Consider the following 7,556-nt stretch of genomic DNA (forward strand, 5'->3'; position numbering starts at 1 on the left):
ACTCACTAACTGTAAGTCGCTCTGGATAAGAGTGTCTGCTAAATGACTAAAATGTAAAAGTTATCATTACTCATTGTACATTTATTCCTTGTGTTATTATTTTAAAAATTTTCTAATATTTCTATTTTTTCTCTCTCTGCATCCGTTTTGGAAATGCTGGTTGCGATGATTAAAAGATGCTCTAAATGCTAACTAAGGTGAAATGGTTCTGGTGTTTTTGCAGGAAATGAACTGACCCCTGGAGCATATTGGGACTGAGTACTGAGTCCAGCAGGCGAATTGTGAGGAATCAATTACCAAGAAAGGTCCAGGTGAATTCTACAGATGGCCTTCTGCAGTGGCATTCATCTGTTCATTCATGTCCTGACTAATAATAGTTTTGGAGTGGCTGCAGTTCAGAATTATCTGGAAGCCTCTCCCCTGTAGTTAAAAATCCAAAGCCTCTGCCATATGCTGGATTCTCTACTTCACTTTGCATGGATGTTTCACTGGTAAAACTTGAAGAATTATCATTCACGATTGACAGTGAGATATGTGAAGGGAGGGTGCCCACAAAAATATGTGTGTAAAGTAGAGGTAAAGAAACACATGGCAGAATGTGATAAAGATTTTTTGCTCTGGGGAAGAGGATTCCAGGGGGCTGGGACAGGGGCGGGACAGGGGTGGAACAGGCCAAAAACCTTCAGAACCGCAGCCTTAGCCTGGTGGCTACGGTTATGAATTCTCTGGAAGCCTATTCTGGAAGCCTATCAGTGGAGGCTGCTGAAGGGAGGACGACTCATAATAATGTCTGGAACAGCGCAACTGGAATGGCATCAAACACATTGAAACCATGTGTTTGATACCATTCCACCAATTCCGCTCCAGCCATTACCACGAGCCTGTCCTACCCAATTAAGTTGCAACCAACCTCCTGTGAAGCCTGTAGACGGGTTGGCTGACAATGCCACGAAAATTATGCGCGCACATCGATGGGGCCGGATGCCATGCTTTGTTCTGATTCTGAATGGTCAGATAGCTAGCAACAATGACAAGAAGCTGCCATGTGGGGAATCATAGGTGGCTCATTTCAGCTAGTTTTATCTTGTTCTCAATACCATGTCTTATTTTGAGGTGTTTTGACTGATTTCATGTCAATGCTAATATGGCTCAAATTCGCAAGCTAGTTAACCAACAACTGTAACAATGATTTATGTTTTCATTAGACATTGAGACGAAATATAGTTGACATGTTGTCAACAATCTAAGCCATCCCCCTTCTGTTTTGCCCCATAGTTGTGCACATGTTGGTTTTGTTGCTAAACAAACAACCCGTCTATTCCCGATAGCAAATAATCTGAAGCTTCTGTGCTTGTGCGGGATTCTCTATTTAGGCTAACGCTCTACTCGTTTGGCTGCCCAGAGAACAGGCTTCTCTGGTGAATTTAAATGATGGTGCTTGTGTAATAAAGTTAGGTCAAAGCTGAATCAATGTCTGCAAGATCACTATAAGACCCAAAACAACTAATTTCTAATGAGATTTTAGGATGATTGTGCGAATATTCGCATTTTTCTCTTATGTGGCCAAAACTCAACAGCGGGCGCCAGTATGCAAAATGTGCTTTGATTGAAGAAAAAAAAAACAAATATGCTACCGTTTGTTAACACCATCTGCTCTAAAATTCGCTCACAGTACATAATTCAAAACAAAACTGTACTTCGAAACAACACTGTACATAACTCAACTGTACTACCTGTAAGTAGCTCTAGATAAGAGTGTCTGCTAAATGACTAAAATGTCAAATGTAAATGTAAGAAGATCTAAATGCATATTCCCATGAAACTGATTGAGGTCAAATGGTTGACATGCAGATGCTGCATGGACCTTTTACCAGTAAAACTTTAAGAATTATCATTCACGATTGACAGTGAGATATGTGAAGGGAGGGTGACCACAACAATGTGTGTAAGTAATGAAGTAAAGAAACACATGCACAGAACGTGATAGAGATGTTTTGCTCTTGGGAAGAGCTTCCAGGGAGGCAGGACAGGGGATGTTGTTTAATTTGCCAAATGCAGCAAAATATCCATAATCATAAATCAGAGGTTCCCAAACTTTTTCACTCATGACAAGTTATAATAAATAGCTCTCTAAGGTCTGAAATGACTGACATGACAAGAGGAACTGATGATGCAATACCCAATTTCGAAATTGCACCTTGTGTATTCTACTATTATAACTTTCAGGAGCCGGACTGAGTTCCTTAAAAAAAAAAAATAGAATGGATGAATGATGTATCATAAATGATGTATCTTATTTTATATTTCAAAATTATATTTCAAAATATAAACCACAGCACAGCACTTTCTTAGTGAAGCAAACTTGTCTTGCAGTTGAGTATCAACTGTCTAAGTAAGGGGAAATTGTGTCAGTGGATTAGATTTTTATACTGAATAAAAATATAAACGCAACATGCAACAATTTCAAAAACTTTACTGAGTTACAGTTTATATAAGAAAATCTGTCAATTGAAATACATTCATTGGATTTCACATGACTGGGCAGGGCTGCAGCCATGGGTGGGCCTGGGAGGGCAGAGGCCCACCCACTGGGGAGCCAGATCTAGCCAATCAGAATGAGTTTGGAGGTCCTGGCCGGATGTGGAGGTCCTGGACTGGTGTGGTTACACATGGTCTGCGGTTGTGAGGCCGGTTGGATGTGAGGCAGCTTATGGTAGCAAAATGAACATTAAATTATCTGGAACCAGCTCTGGTGAACATTCCTGCAGTCAGCATGCCAATTGCACACTCCCACAAAATTTGAGACATCTGTGGCATTGTGTTGTATGACAAAACTGCACATATTAAAGTGGCCTTTTATTGTCCCCAGAACAAGGTGCACCTGTGTAATGATCATGCTGTTTAATCAGGTTCTTGATATGCCACAACTGTCAGGTGGATGGATTATCTTGGCAAAGGAGAAATGCTCACTAACAGGGATGTAAACAAATGTGTGCACAAATTGAGAGAAATAAGCTTTTTGTGTGTATGGAACATTTCTGGGATTTTTTATTTCAGCTCATGAAACATGGAACCAACACTTTACATGTTGCATTTATATGTTTGTTCATTGTAGTTTGAGAAGATGAAATAAAACATGCATATTCGTGGTAATCCATGTAACATTTTACCTCTAGTGCAGATAAGCTTCAGTGATGGTATTTATCACCTCCCTCATATTTTCCCTTGCATTTGTTTGCAATCATTCCAGAGGAGCCTTGTGTGGTCACTGCTGCTCAATACAATCCATTAGTGTAGCCAGTAATGTGGGAGGTGTGGAAGGTTCACTCAAGCTGTAAGGAGGTTTCTTAACAGCTTTGAGAAAGAAGTATAACAAAATAACTTTTAGAGCTCCATCTGTGGCTCAAATCTATGCGTAGTAATGGCATTAGCCTGAGGCCTCTCATTCTTCATCAAAGTTTTGATACAGATATTTTGACTAAACAGTTTGCCATAATGAACAGATTCTCCTTTTGAAGACATGATTAAACCCACTCATTCACAATTCCCATATCCCATCCTCTCATATCCCAAATGCTAGAATAAGGGTATATGACAATCAGGATATATAGAGAAATAGAGTGAATCCAGTGTTGATCAGTGGTTCTTTCTTGGACAGCATCTTCTCTTCCAATTAGTGCTGCTGCCTCCGCCTTGGAGCAGCTATGTCAGCTCAGATCACCACAGCTCCCCGTCTCCGAGTCAGCAACACGTTCAGCTCCCAAAAGTAGTGCACTATGTAGGGAATAGGGTGATTTGGGACACATATCTGGAAAGTAACCCAGAGCTCTTAACAGAGTCTATGAACCAGCAAAAAGGCCAAGGTTTAATCAGAGAACATTGCTATTGTACAGCAGTAACAACAAAACATAGGCTGTAACAACAAACATACTTGTAGTGGGATCTCATTGATAGTATTATCTTTGCTCTTGGACTTTTTTTCTCCATTTGTGTTTATTATGCAACAAGACATTTAGGGATTCTTCTATCTACCTATTAATAGTCGTTGGTATTAGCATTGGAAACAACCATGGTGGTGCCCTTCAAAATGAGTTTATGGGCAAGCCTCATCAATGATGAGATGAGTCATAAATAGGTGATGTATTGAAAGTCATGTTTATTCATCATGATCTCATGACATACATACATACCCAGACATTAAACAAAGTATCATTCAAAAGCATGTTGCTAATATATAAAACTGTTTGTTATGCAACCTTATAAAATGTTCCCCGTGGTGGGAGGGTATAGCGGTGAGAATGTAGCTAATAGAAAGATTATTTTAACATTTTGTTCTCATAAGTACATAGCCTGGTCCCGAATTTGTTTGTGCTCTTGCCAACTCCATGGCTGTCCATGTTAAGCCAAGACAATGTGGATGACACTTGGCATGACAATGAGTGACAAGGAGTTGGCATGAAAACACAAACAGACTGACATTCAGGCTAATCAATACAAGGATACGTCACTAATGTTCACGAAAGCAACATTATATGGTAGCTATGGCATTTGATATACACATAGGATGTGCCCGAAATGGCACCCTATTCCTATATTGTGCAATACTTTTGAACAGAGCTGGTCCAAACTATTGCACTACGTAGGGGATAGTGTGCCATTTGGGAAGCAGACATGGCAACAGGATGTGGAATAAATAATTAAGATTAAATAGCAAGCATTAGGCACTGTTAACATTTTGATTGACTACATCAATGACAAACATGCCAAAAAAAAACACACAATCCTGGCAGTATTTTACATGGCAAATACATGAGGTCGTCTGAAATATGGAATCTCTTAGGTGATCAGGGAATAATCTTACAGTAGATAAAACCTTTGGGAATAATTTTTTACTAAATACAAAAGAATACAATGTTGGAGCCGAGGTCTTGTTCTAGTGTGACCTCAAGTCTAAACATTGTCACCTTCTCAGTGAAAACACTTTTGTGAGGAAAAAGCCAAGCTAATCAGCATTTATTTCCTGTCTTTCTTTCATATCTACACCAAGCACCTGAAATCACGGTCTGGGTCAGGGTTAGTTTGGTATGCCGGATGGATGTGTGTATAGCAGCCCAGACTAGACCATGTACTTTCTCTACCACAGAACTCATACCTTGAGTTAACATTTACATGGACAACATAGTTGTATAACTTACATCAGAGAAGGCTTTGGTTGATTGCCTTGACGAATGAACACAAACAAAAAATCATAGCATACTGTAAAAGATAAGAGGAAAATTACATTCACATGATGCAACACTTAAGAGATTGTTCATCAATTATGTGGTATAACATTCATGGTCTTTGCAGAAAATAATGCTGAGTAATATCTTAGCAAACATGACATACCAGTACTTTGCAGTTGGTCAAGATCCTTATGTACACAATGGTCGTTTAGAATTCACCTCCTCTAAGCCGTACTCTTACTGGTCTTAGACAACAATTAACTGGTGCATAAAATATGTGTTTTCTGTCAACAATCTCATCTTATAATACTTTTGAATGCAATCCAAAGCAACATGTAAAATGTACTCATGTAGTATAACTAATATACATCCTTGACCTGACAATCCTAGCTTCCTTGTAATCATGTTTTGACAAAAATACATTGGATTTACTTGAACCACAGTCAGCTCGAATAAAAGTTGACACCTATTCAGTCAATTGTTTTTCTTTATTTTTACTATTTTTTACATTGTAGAATAATATTGAAGACATCAAAACTATGAAATAACACACATGGAATCATGTAGTAACCAAAAAAGTTTTAAACAAATCAAAATATATTTTATATTTCAGATTCTTCAAATAGCCACCCTTTGCCTTGATGACAGCTTTGCACACTTGGCATTCTCTCAACCAGTTTCATGAGGTAGTCACCTGGAATGCATTTCAATTAACATGTGTGCCTTCTTAAAAGTTCATTTGTGGAATGTCTTTCCTTCTTAATGCGTTTGAGACAATCAGTTGTGTTGTGACAAGGTAAGGGGGGTATACAGAAGATAGCCCTATTTCGTAAAAGACCAAGTCCATATTATGGCAAGAACAGCTCAAATAAGCAAAGAGAAATGACAGTCCATAATTACTTTAAGACATGAAGATCAGACAATCCGGAAAATGTCAAGAACTTTGAAAGTTTCTTCAAGTGCAGTCGCAAAAACCATCAAGCGCTATGATGAAACTGGCTCTCATGAGGACTGGTGTGGGGGTGCTTTGCTGGTGACACTGTCTGTAATTTGTTTAGAATTCAAGGCACACTTAACCAGCATGGCTACCACAGCATTCTGCAGCGATATGCCATCCCATCTGGTTTGTGCTTAATGGGACTATCATTTGTTTTTCAACAGGACAATGACCCAACACACCTCCAGGCTGTGTAAAGGCTATTTTACCAAGAAGGAGAGTGATGGAGTGCTGCATCAGATGACCTGGCCTCCACAATCCCCCGACCTCAACCCAATTCAGATGGTTTGGGATGAGTCGGAGTGTGCAAAGCTGTCATCAAGGCAAAGGGTGGCTACTTTGAAGAATCTCAAATTTAAAATATATTTTGATTTGTTTAACACTTTTTTGGTTACTACATGATTCCATATGTGTTATTTCATAGTTTTGATGTCTTCACTATTATTCTACAAAGTAGAAAATAGTAAAAATAAAGACTAACCCTTGAATGAGTAGGTGTGTCCAAACTTTTGACTGGTACTGTATATATATATATATATATATATATATATACAAATTTAAATAGGAACTCAGTCGGGTTCTCAACCTACTGTTGAGAGTTAGAATAGTAGAATACACAAGGTGCAATTTCGAAAATGTGGTTGTGCATCAGCAGTTTGTCTCTTATGTCAGTCTCTTACAGTCACTCAATTAGCCCATGTCAGCTAAAGTTTTTTAGATTGGTAAACTATTCTAGCCAGCTATGTAAACTTGTAGTAATCATGGTCGAATTACCGACCGGAGGGGCCCCATTGATTTTGTTAGTCACTCTCACTCAGATATCCTATTAAAAACATTTCTGTCCACCCTATGACAAAATGTGTAGAATTGAAAGATATTACCTTTGAAACTGAAGAATTCTCTCCGCCCCATGGCAAAATGAGTAGAATTGCAAGAAATTAATTTAAAAACTGCGACATTTTCACTATGAGGTGAAGAGAACATTTTTGGGCCCCTCGGCACACTCCGTGCCCGCTCTGTAATTTGGTGATGATTACTACAGGGTTTAGATAGCTGGCTAGACTACCTTACCCAGCAATCTAAAACATTGTAGCTGACATAGCTGGGCTAATTGAGTGACTGTCAGTGACTGACATGACAAGTGGCAAACTGCAATGCACTACCATATTTCTAAATTGCACCTTGTGTATTCTACTTTGTAACTCTCAACAGTAAGTTGAGACCCCGACTGAGTTCCTACATTTTTTTTGTTTTTGGGTTGGGAACCCCCTAGTGGCCGTGGGACCGTACGCGCAGCATATAGTCTCTGGTCGTTAACCACAGTGTGAAATCCG

The sequence above is a fragment of the Coregonus lavaretus genome (genome assembly GCF_964263955.1).
Source record: "Coregonus lavaretus genome assembly, chromosome: 23".
NCBI lineage: Eukaryota > Metazoa > Chordata > Actinopteri > Salmoniformes > Salmonidae > Coregonus > Coregonus lavaretus.